The 12428-nt window shown below is 40.6% G+C and overlaps 1 protein-coding gene across 1 annotated transcript in view; it reads left to right on the top strand.

Annotated features, from left to right (window-relative positions):
• Positions 1–300: 300 nt before the first annotated feature.
• bcar3 (BCAR3 adaptor protein, NSP family member) overlaps positions 301–12428 on the top strand; it is a 69772-nt gene continuing 57644 nt past the window's right edge. The window contains exon 1 of the mRNA XM_072681639.1: positions 301–550. The gene's annotated coding sequence lies outside the window, so the exon portion shown is untranslated. The remainder of the gene's footprint in view (positions 551–12428) is intronic.

The raw sequence follows: 12428 nt of genomic DNA, 5'->3' as shown, positions 1-12428 counted from the left end.
TTCACTAATAAACAGGCCATTAATCACAGCTGTGAGCCTTTGTTCAACAGTAGCAGTATGTGCTGTGATGAATGATCAAGACTGCAATACTGAGCTGAAATAAGGTTGTGTTTGAGGTCAGTAATCTGAGGACACACACACACACACGCACACACACACACAGGATGACAGAGGCTGGGGGCAGGGGCTGGCCAGTTAACTGGGTGTGTGAGACAACTCCTCAAGTTCTGCCCAGTGAAGAGGGTGTGTCTGGGAAATCCTAAATCACTCCCCTGAGAGTGAGCAAGAGAGAGAGAGTGAGCAAGAGAGAGAGAGAGAGATCGTAAGACTCCTGAGGAGATATTCACCGGAACAGTTGATGGTGAGCAGTGGACTGTTTGTAAGAAAGCTGAGAGCTGTAGAACGCTGGTCTTCTTGTTGGTGGTCAGTGGAAGTTTTAGCACTAGTTGACCATGGCTCTTCAGTGAGGCATTCTTAACCTACTACACGGAGAAGGGTAAATCTGCATCTGTGTGTGTTTCCCGGGACACTGCTGTCTACTTTCAGACAGGTGAGCGCAAGACTTCAGTTTAATAATTAATCAGTTATTCAGTTTAATAACTGATTAAGTTTAATAAGGCTTCGATGATTTTTTACATCAATTTCATTCATGTTGGTCGGATTTTACTCTATTTATAAATACTTAGGTGTTCTATAGTTGTTCATAGCTGTGTGTGGTTATCTATAGTTAGGGCAGAAGACTCTTTGTAGAACTGTTTGTGTTGCTGCCTTCACTGTTTGACACTTTCTTGTACTTCATGGCTGTGTTGTCTGCACTGTTCTACTGTGCGCTTTTGTATTGGTCAGTGCTTAATGCATCAGGGATGGGCAATATACTGATTGTTTCTCATTATTGTGATAAATTGCAACATGATATACATGATATGGTTTAATGTAGGTATGTTTAGTACACATAGAACACTGAACAAGTGCATGTATTATAGATAGTGAGATTATTAACAAAATACAGTAAACAGAATAAACAGAAGGGAGACATAATAATATTAATTAAATAACATTAATATAAAATATATAAAATATAGAGATACATATTTTTCATTGGACAATCACAATATATGTTTTTTCATATATTATATATTTTTCACATATATATATATATATATATATATATATATATATAGAGAGAGAGAGAGAGAGAGAGAGATCCCCTATTAACAAAATACAGTAAACAACTGTAAACAAGTGTACAATAACTGTATAAACTGTGTAGTAACACCTACTATGATATATGTTTATATGTGTGTGTGTGTGTGTGTATATATATATATATATATATATATATATATATATATATATATATATATATATAGGAGAGACAGAGAGATCTCCTTTGTCTACTAAATACTACATGATATGGATATATTGTTTATCTGCAGTCCTGCAATATATTTGGACATGCTGTTGGGTAAAGAGTACAAGAGAGTGATTCTGTAGGCTAGGCTGCTGTTTTTTTTTTAGCTAGTATAGAAGCATAACAAGCCACATTACTAACTGTGGCTGTGTCGAGGGGGTGCGTTCGTGTCTGTATGTAAATCAGTTGCAAATTGCTGTGGAGGGGCTGGGTGTGTGTGTGTGTGCTGGGGGTGCTCCTGCTTCTGAGAAGTGGACTGGCAGTCACCGCTGAGAGCTTTAATAACTTTGTGATGAATATGTCTGCCATCTTTTCCTTTGGCTCATGATCTGAATGCAGCGCAGTGGGATGCACCATAGCTGCAGTCTCCTCTATAACACCCCCCTACACTCCTCTAAACAAAGAAAGGATCTGTGAAAAGTATTGTCCCGCAGTGTCATTTGCCTCGAAAGGCTGGCCAGGGGCCGAACTACAAACACATGGTATATATGAGTATATGGCAGTTACGTCAAGCTTGTCAGAACTTGCTGCTGGAGACTTGGGCCTTGTGCAGAGGGGGAAAAGGGGAATGTCCTTCTATGTTTCGTATGTTTTCGGTATGCTCCAGTTAGATTATTTGTACATTGTGCATAAAGACAAAAGTATTGGGACACCTACTTATTTATCGTTTCTTCTAAAAAAAAAAGAGTTATCTGACGTTTGTGGGAGTAATTGTGTCTGCTGTCACAGGAAAGCTACTAGATTTTGGAGCATTGCTGTTGGGATTTGATTGCATTCAGTGACAAGATTGTTAGTGAGGTCAGAATGTTGGAGGATTACCACCCCACCTCATCCCAAACAACTCTCCAACTCATCGCAAAAGTATTGGATGGAGGACCATCATTCCAAAGAATACAGTTCCACTACTCCACAGCTCTCTATATATATATATATTTGGCACTGCCATGCAAAACCTTAATCTTCAGTTTTGCCATTTTTCATGCTTGATATAATTTGAATCTGGCATTTCATGATGAATGGACCAAAAGAAATGCTCCAAAATGACCTACAAAATCTTTTTAAATGGACTTTCATTGAAAGATGAGAAGATGTTTTCCTTCTTCTGTAAAGTTAGTAGGTAGGTTTGTAGTTTGCAGCCAGTTTGTAAGTAGGAGGACTTCATTTCAGTGATATTCAGCGGATATTCAGCGGATATTACTCCTGGCTCCACGCCTTCGGTGATTGGGTGTGTGTTGCGTTCACAGCTTTGCGTGTATTTTTGCACTTCCTACGCTGATAAGAGCGTCATGCTCAGGCACTCTCCGGATAAACACACTATAAGGACACTTAAGTTGTGATTTCTTTGTGTCCGTCCGCTCTCGTGGCTCTGCATTATAGTAGTGAAGAGCTGAATGGGCAAAGTGTCAGGCCTGGGACGGAGGGGGCATGCTGATGTATGGCTGACCATATGTCCTGCTCTGTGTGTGGAGAGGAGCAGTGCAGACTGGAGAACAGTGTTTTGTCTACTCCTGATTTGTTGCTCTCATAGAAATTGAGTGAACACGTTCTATTTTTACGGCCTCTCCATTGTTTGAAATGGTGGTGTCTAATCTATAAATCTCGAACAACAGACAGAAGTACAACAGACTGATGTCATCATGGGCACATAGAATTAGAATAGAGTTAGAAAGCTTTGGTCTCCGCCCACAAATGCAGTCTTTCATAGCAACTGTTGTGGGATTTACTGATGTTACACTGGCAAGGAGCCCATTCAGCCTAATGACAAACTGTAGCACTTTTTGTTGGGCTATCCAGATAAAAATGCTGCAGTGCTTAAACATAGACTACAGTGCTCTACTAATATATCGCCAGTTCTGTTTGGCTTTTAGGTTTTCTATGGTCTTGATCGTTGGTTCCATCCATTAGAACCCCAGGAGGCCTTCTGTTTCACTGTCCCACACCAAATAACTGTGGTGCTTGATGCATGCTTTGGGGCTGAGAGCTCTTTAAACCCACACATTCCCCCGGCTTTTGTCTTCTAATCCATCTGCAACCATACATGCCCATTCTATAACAATGCCTCCACCATGTTTGACAGATGATGTCGTATTGTTTCAGATGAATTCTTCCTTTCCTTCTCCATAAGCCAAAACAATCTTGGTTTCAGTCTAATCAGTCAGTTGTCAATATACTATACTCCTTTATACTATGTTTACATTTTTATTTATTTTCATTATTTATCTTTCATAGCAAAAACAAATGTTTCATTTTTATCAACTAAAATTAAACATGGATAAGTCTTATATTCATTTTAGTAAAGAAAAAGACTACAACTAAATCAAATTCACCTGGAAAAAGTAATATTGGCTATAGGTCTACATGAAAAGAATGCTTAAGGAAATGCACACAGTCTCCATGTACCCTAGATGTAGTTGTATACCATAGTTGTAGACATTAGGCTCTTTTAGTTTATTGCTGAAACTTTAAGACTGATGTAACACCAACAAACACTAAAATGACTGTGGTGCTCTAACTTATGTGTAGCCATTCAATGTTTTGTTGTTGCGTTTTCTATTTTCTTATTGACTTGATCTATGGTTCATTCCATTAGAACTCCAGAAGGTCTTCTTTGCAACTCTCTACAAAACCAAACGATTTAAATCATGAACCCTTCCTTTCTTTTTCCATACTGAATTTAGTTGTTCTAGAGCTTAGCAGACTTTCTTAGCTAGTTTGTCGGTCTAATTACTCAATTGACCATTTACTATAATATACTATATATATTTTTAAAAATGCCACATTTATAATGTGCATCATAGTAGAAAGTAGTGTTGAACTAGTGAAACCTGTAACCAGTTAAACCTTCCGTTTTGTTCTTCAGTTTTCTGTGGTCTTATTGAGTTGATCTTTGTTTCTTTGGCTCTTTCACTCTCCAACTCCAAATGACTGTTGTGCTTGATGCATGGCTCTGGGCTGAGAGCTCTTTAAACCCACACGCTCACCCCGGCTTTTGTCCCCCCCTAAGCAGGTTTGAATTAATTAAAGGGGAACTGCATTATTCACAAGATTCCCACCAGCTCCCGTGGGGGGTGGCTGGCTTGTGAGAGGCGAAGAATGAGAATAGTCTGCTTGTTGTACTGAAATGCACTGAATTTTCTCCTCCTTCATGTGTTTAACCTTTCGCTGTGAGCGCCTCTGTGTTTGCGAGTGTCGCAATGTTCTCCGAAAGCCGCTAATGGCACATACATGTTTCTGAATGGAGTGAAAGGGGCGAAGAAAAGCGTAGCGTGACCTTGTGGTGGTCTGTTATTGTTCCTTCATACAGTTCCTTTATCCGCCCCTAATACTATTTCACCATCGCTTTGGACTAATCTGTATTAAAATAACTTCTAATGAGCGTACAACGGCTTATGTAGAGAAAAAAGGCCTGACAGGGATGAATGACAATAGTGGGCCGTTTTAACAAAGGTATTCATGTGCGTAGTGTGGGCCAGTCATAAACGACATTACAATGGTTTTCCCTGTACATTTCACTAAGATGACAGAATGTACGAACCAGAGACAATTTGGCTGTGTGCAAATGTATGTGTGAGTCGGAGATTGACATAGACAATGAGGTCATGAACAGTTAGCCTAGATGGTGCCTTGAAAAGCTGAAAAATGAGCGTTAGACAGGGGGATAGAGTGAGAGACTTTTATTACAAAGGAGAATCCCATAACCTGTTCCTGCTTATAGGCCTGACTGTGTATGAATATATTCGTACAGTGACACAATCTTTGTAATTTTGCTGCTGTGCACCACTTTAGTGGGTTTGAAGTTAAGCATTTAAGATGTGTGGAGTGTAAACTTTCAGCCTTAATTCAAAGGGTTCAACAAAAACATTGCATTAACCGTTTAGGAATTACAGGCATTTTTTACACAGTCCCTCCATCTTACAGGCTCAAAAGTAATTGACTAGAGAGCATATTAACAAATGGAAGGATTCTTTGTAATACTTGGATTTTGTAGTCAGTGCGTTTAACCTGGAACCCATGGACATCACCAAATGCTGAGTTCCCTCTGTTTAGATCTTTGCCAGGCCTTTTCTTTGTCCAGAACATCTCTTTGTGATAAGAAGTCTCCTGCTACTCTTATCAGCAGTCACATCATTAATAAACATCAGTAATCCAGTTCCACTGGCTTTTATACATGCCCATGCCATAACAGTACCTCCACCATGTTTGACAGATGATGGACCATGAACTCTTTCTTTCCTTTTCCATACTCAAGTTAATGTTGGTTTAATCTCTGTCCAAAGAAACATGTTCTAGAACTGGGCAGGCTTTTTATCCAGATATTTTCTATCAGTATAATCATTCAATGTCCAATAACTTTTGGAGCCTGTGAAAATGGAGGGACAATATATTTAAATGGCTATTGTTGTTTAATGTAAAGATGGAAAAATCAATCAACTATGTATTGGTATCAGCTGATGTTTAGCTTTTCTAGGACTGTCCAATCATTTAGCCAATCTTGAGAGCTGCTCAGTTTCTATGATCAGGTTCCAGGTCTCATGATCCAGATTTTGTGAGTTGCTTCAACTCTGCATCCTGCAGTTCCTCGTTCAATGGCAACACAGACCTCACTCACAGCTGCAAAAACCCAGTGTGGATAGAATGTCTCCAGTCTGTTGATGTTATACTGCATCTGTATGAAACTCACATATTTGTAAAATGTTTAAAAGTAATGTGCCTTTGTGGGGGAAACAGAGTAAAGACATTTAACACCACTAACCAGATACCCCTCTCTAGAGTACATCGCTCAGCCCAGTAAAGTGAGTATGGGCAAAGCTAACACTGCTAACGACACTTTTAGCTACACAGTTAAGTTATGTGTGAATTCATAGGTTCTCACAGATGGTGCTCGACAAAAATTTAAATGTATCTGATTCTGAAAAAAAGGTGGCAATGCTGAACATTACAAAAGCCATGCATGCTGATGCTTTACTAAGTTTGGTAAAATGAGATATCCAATCCCACCCTTGATCGTTATCAGAATCTGTCAGTCATGATGAAAGACGTTTCTGGCCCCCAGAAACACTGAACGGTCATATATAAACTATGGATCTATAATTTAATCAATAGGTAAGATGAATTTTCCCTACTATTTGTAGACACTCAGACCCTAAAACTGAAAAATTCAAGTTCGATTTTAATAATTTTTAAATATTTACCATAAAAGCATACCTTTACTCATATGGCTGAATTGTTTTGGTGCTTGAAATAGGTATACCAGAGTTTTAGTGTCACAAAAGCAGTGGAATCTATGAATAAAATAGCTTCTAATCGGCAAGAGGAAGAAGAGTTTCCTAGTGTCTATTTCTGCACTGTATTATTGCAAAGATAGAAACATTAAAAATAGAAACATTGAGAAACATCACATTTGACACAGATATGAGTAGATATAAGTAGCCTGCTCTTGCCTGAGCCTGACCTTGTGATTATATGGTTCTCACTGGAAAATCACCAGGTCACAGAAGCAGAAACACTGTTTAAAGAACCTGTTGAACGGGAAGCAAAAACTTCAGGTTCAGACCCAGGTTCCTAAAGCCCCAAAACATGATTAGATTCAAGACATACTTATTATTGTACCCACTATCATTCAGAATGCTCAAAACAAACATGATACATTCACACTGCACATATTATCACCCACAGCCACTCAAGTGCTGGAGATATGTAAAATATGTGTGAAGGACAGAGTGAGTATAATAATTCTTTCTTATACTCTGTCCTTCACACACATTTTACATGGATGGGCATACATTAGATGGGCATAATGGTCTTATAAGCAGATTAATAAATCTTCTTTTGCATACATTCATGATCTCTGGTTGGGGTGAAAGTTAACTATTAACTGTCTGCCTGGCGTAATCTTGAGCCGCAGGGGGCCTGTTATACCACTGCATTCCTTCACCGCCAACAGCTGTCTCCGTGCCACACACAGTGTGAAGCCCCTGTGGCCTAGAACAGGGTAGCAGCCCCACCATCTCAGAGACCAGCCTGTGGTTATATAAAGTACCTTGTTTAATCTGGGGGTTGCATGCCAACAGAAAAACAATCAATTACTGTATGTTTCAGGTATGTGGAGAATGCCTAGCATGAACGGAAACCTCTGGAAGATGTCTTCTGAGCTGTGTTTTTTATAGAGAGGGATTATTGACTAGGGTTCCGCTAGTATTCTTTATTCTTTAGATAACTGTATAAATCTCAAAAGATCAGTAAACCATATACACTATGTAGATAAAAGTAGCAGGACACAGCTTAATCATTGAATTCTGAAGAATTCAACCCCGAAGTGTCGGACCATGTAAAATTACAGAACAGGGTCACCGAGTGCTGAGGTGCGTAGCGCATAAACATTGTCAACGCTCTCATGACTCAATATTTACAGAGCTCCAAACCTCCTCTGGTGTTAGCATCAGCACAAAAACCATGCACCAGCAGCTTCATGGCATGGGTTTCCATGGCCGAGCGACTTCATGCCAAGCATTGAATGGAGTGGTGTAATGCACACTGTCGCTGTACTCTAGAGCAGTGGAAACATGTTCTGTGGAGTGACGAATCATGGTTCTCTATCAGGGAGGTTTGGCGAATGCCAGGAGAACATTACCTGCACTATGCCATCTGTAAAGTTTGGTGGAGGAGGGATAATGACAACATGGACAACTGTATGCTTCCAACTTTGTGGAAACATAAAAGTTTGGGTAGAGCCTTTGTCCAATGCAAAATGACTGTGCCCCAGTGCACAGAGCAATTCCCAATAAAGCATGATTGGGTGTGGACAAACATGACTGGCATTCACAGAGCTCTAATCTCAACCCCATCCAACACCTTTGGGAAGGACTAGAATGAAGATTGCAGGCCAGGCCCTCTCGTCCAACCTCAGCGCCTGACCTCACAATACTGTTCTGGACGAATGGGCAAAGCTTTTCACAGACACACTCCAAAATCTTGTAGAAAGCCTTCCTAGAAGAGTAGAAGCTGTTAGTGCTGCAAAGGGGGACCAACTCCATATTAAAGTTTAGAATAGGATGTCATAGAAGCTCCTGTACGTGTAATGTGTTTGTGCCCTAATACTTTTGACCATATAGTGTATATGTATTGTTCTATTGACCCATTCAAACTCATGCTTGCACAAAAGTGGATTAAAAAACATAGATTAATTCATTGGAAATTCTTAATTGTGCTAAGGACTCCCAGATGGGTCAGATATTTGCTGTAGCCTAACTGTTTTGAGAACCATTGCATTATAGGGAACTAAAATATTAGCTTGTTTAATCTACCTTTTCTCTCCCTCTCTTCATTTCACTCCCTGAATCCATCATTTCAAGTTAAAAGTCCTCTGCACTGCTTTGTAATTGCAATGTCATGACCTTTCATAAAATTCTGAAGCCGTGGTAACAGTAAATTTGTAGTGGAAACACTGTAAAAGGTTGAAGATTCTCTACAAGGGGCGTGTTAAAAGCTATTCATACCAAAAAAATTTAGGTGCTTCACATTCACATTAATGACACTGCATGGCTTTGTTTTATTACATAATTCTGTTCATTATATTTCAACATTTTTTGCAAATTCCTAAATAGTTTATTTGCAAGCATTAAATTAAATAAAATTAAATGAAATGAAAGTGAAAAATCATTATGCTCAGTTTGGGCGGCACAGTCGGGCCATAGGTAGGGGCCTGTGGATGTGGGTTCAATCCTCGTTCAACCCTCGCTCAGTTTGTGTGAAGTTTGGTGTGTTCTGCCGTGTCTGCGTGGGTTTCCTCCGGGTGCTCCGGTCTACTTCTGCCTCCCAGGCCCAACCGCAACCCTGACCAGGAAGGCTCCAGAGCCCCCGTGACCCTGACCAGGAAGAAGCAGATAAGAATATGAATGAAATTCATAAAGTAAACAAAAAAGTAATTACACTCATAGTTTCCTGCGACTCTGTAAAAACACAGTGCTACTGATTTCCCAGTGTATTTGTATTTGATCTGTTCCAAGCTGTTCGCAAACCTTTGAGAAACCTACTAAATAATATGATGCGTGCTGTGTATGACAAAAAAGGCCTTTAAGGATCATAGTGTTATGTTTTAGCCATACGGCTAAACTTTATTACACACTACAAAATGTAATATTACAAAATAGCTCATCATTGCTCAAGATGTGATGTTACCAAACAAAATTAGGAAAGGTTTATGAGGTGCACCCCATAAACACTGAGCTGTGAGACACAGCACTGCATTCATTTCAGCTATGGTCAGTCAGGCCTGGGCAGGGATAAGGTTTAGAAGATTATCTCCAGAGTTACTCACCTCTGCGTGTGAGTGAACTGGACATACTGAGCTGAGTGAGTAACACAGCATGGCCCTCTGACTCACATACCCATCAGGCCGAGGAGCACGCAGGGTGTTCTGATGTTTATCTCTGTGCTATCACCATGTTGTAGTCATTATGAAACTTGGATGGCATAGCACACTCAGTTCAGATGGGGGTGATTCAGAATGTGCATTCCGGCAAGAACGCTTGTATTGATACCATGATCAGTGTAGCGAACTCTCATTATTCAACTATGCCAAGATGAATGCAGTTTGACCTTCTATGACCTCTTACAAAGGCATGGAAATATCGCTGTTCCAAGAAATGACCTCTGGAAGTTGTAATTAGTGACTGCTGACACTAGCACATCACTTTTTGCCTTTTAAAGTTTGCTCTGGAATGCTGGCCGAGGGGATTCAGATAGGTCTGAGGTGGCGTGATGGTGGCTCATCTTCCTGGGCCGTGTGTGTGTGTGTCTGTGTGTGTGTGTGTGTGTGTGTGACACCAGCAGTGTGGAAAAGAGGCAGGAAAACCGCAGGGGGGATTTCTACCCAGCTATAATAATCATTCAGTCGCAGAGATCTGTGGAGGTTCATGTCTGCTACTCGATCCCGGGCCACATGAAAAGCTGTAAGAGTGAATGGGGTGTCCCATTTCAAGGCCCTGGACACTGCACAGGTGCTCCAGGTGTGGCAGCCCACTGTGTAAATAAACAGACTCAGAAACCTAGAGTGCACACAGGATCCCTGATTAAACCCCAGGCCTCTAAGAGAGTTTAGCAGTTAAATATAAGGTAGATCATACAGTAAGATCCTATAAAGCCATTAGAAATACAGGAAGAGCGCTGGGGGGGGTTTGGTTCAAGGGCTTGCTCATTTGTTGTTGGTCTGATCCCATAGCGGAGGAACACAGGAGGCGTATGTATGTGTGTGTGTGTGTGCGTATGTGGTTTAGAGTGCAGGTTCAGACAGACACTCCAGCAGGGCTTCATTACCAGGGAGTTTCCTGCTTCAAGCATTGCTCTCCATGCTGGTGACAGGTTCAGGCTCATGATCATGACTGTATTTTTTTGGAAATAAACAGTTAATGCAATGGCTTTAATGCAATGGCTTAAATATTCCAGACGTGGAGTGGAATCTCCCCCCACCCCCCCACCCCCCATGGTTGGAATGAGATCATGACTTAATGTCAGACTTTGAAGAGAGAAGGTGTTGGTTATGGCATGAGATTAGGTTACACACACACACACACACACACACACACAAAGAGAACAGACAGCAGTATTGGGTCTGCTAATGCAAGATGTGGAGGAAAATCCACTGTATGGACAAAAGTACTGGGACAGTTGCTCGGTTGCTTTATCTAGCTAGAGTTTGGAGTATTGCTGTGAGGATTTGATTGCATTTAGCATTTCAACACCAACTATCCAACTCATCCCAATAGTATTGCATGGAGGGGTGGTGGTGGTGGTGGTGGTGGGGGGGGGGGGTTTATTGGTTCATGTTTATCAGAGATTAGACAAGCTGTATGTGAGCATTTGCACATTTGTGTCAGCAGCGGTGCAAGTAGCTGTACCCCTTCTAGAATGCATTTATTCGAAGGGTGTCCACAAACATTTTGACATATAGTGTATGTATGCGTATCTAGGCTTAGCAAGTGTGGCAAATCTGTGTGTTTTCTGATGTGTTGGAAGCAGGTAAAATGGGCAAACATGGCGACAGGCCTTGTTTGCCCAGGCCTTGTGTTTTTTTTTTTTTTGGTAAGCAGTGGTTTAGGGAAGGACAACTAGTGAACAGGTGACAGAGTAATGGTGGCCAATGCTCATTGATCCATGCGATCCATGAAGGCTCTGACTTGCAACTTACAGGACTTCTTGGTTCTATATACGCCTTGTTCTATATACCACAGGACACATTTAGAGGTCTTGTGGAGTTCATGCATTGACAGATCAGAGCTGTTTCTCGGCACATGGGGTCCTACACAATCTTAGGCAAATGGTTTTAGTGTTATGGCTGATTGGTGTATGTATTCAAGCTGTAACTCTCTTTTTAGTTGATTTGAAAAACATCTGCTTATGTACCAAAGAAACTTTTCTGATATATATATATATATATATATATAGATTAATGGTGTACTTTACTGTATGTATGTGTGTTCTTCATCAGCATTATGCCCGAATTAGTATTGCTTGCTCCTGGGCACTTATACGGCAGAGCAATACTACAGGATTTTACACAAATACTGTTCTAGAGAGTGTAATTCTTCCCACTTTACCACAGCTATAAAGTGCAGATGTTAGAGACGTGTCAAGCTTGAAGTAGCAATGATAGAGATGCTGTTCTCTCTATTACAAGTCCATGGGGCACTTACAATGATTTCAAAGATTTAGAAAGTAGAAGGTAGAAATGCTACATAGTGTTGCTTTAAGGAGTAGTGTTGGCCATGCTGTGAGCTTATCATTATTTAGCCACTGTAAAACAGAAGGCATTGGAAACATCCCACATATTTTCAAGTGTGCATGTATGTATGGAGTGAGCAGGCATTCCTTAAAAGCACTCCTTAATGAGGTCAGCATTCACACACACACACACACACACACACACACACACACACACACACACTCACGTAGCCTGTGTATGGCTCTGTGAACCCTCACACCTACTATTTTTTACTGCTTTTCTCCTAATGAGACAGGC

This window comes from Salminus brasiliensis, chromosome 6 (genome assembly GCF_030463535.1).
Source record: "Salminus brasiliensis chromosome 6, fSalBra1.hap2, whole genome shotgun sequence".
In the NCBI taxonomy this organism is placed as follows: domain Eukaryota; kingdom Metazoa; phylum Chordata; class Actinopteri; order Characiformes; family Bryconidae; genus Salminus; species Salminus brasiliensis.
The sequence above is the reverse complement of the archived record's forward strand: the minus strand, read 5'-3'. Positions and strand labels throughout refer to the sequence as shown.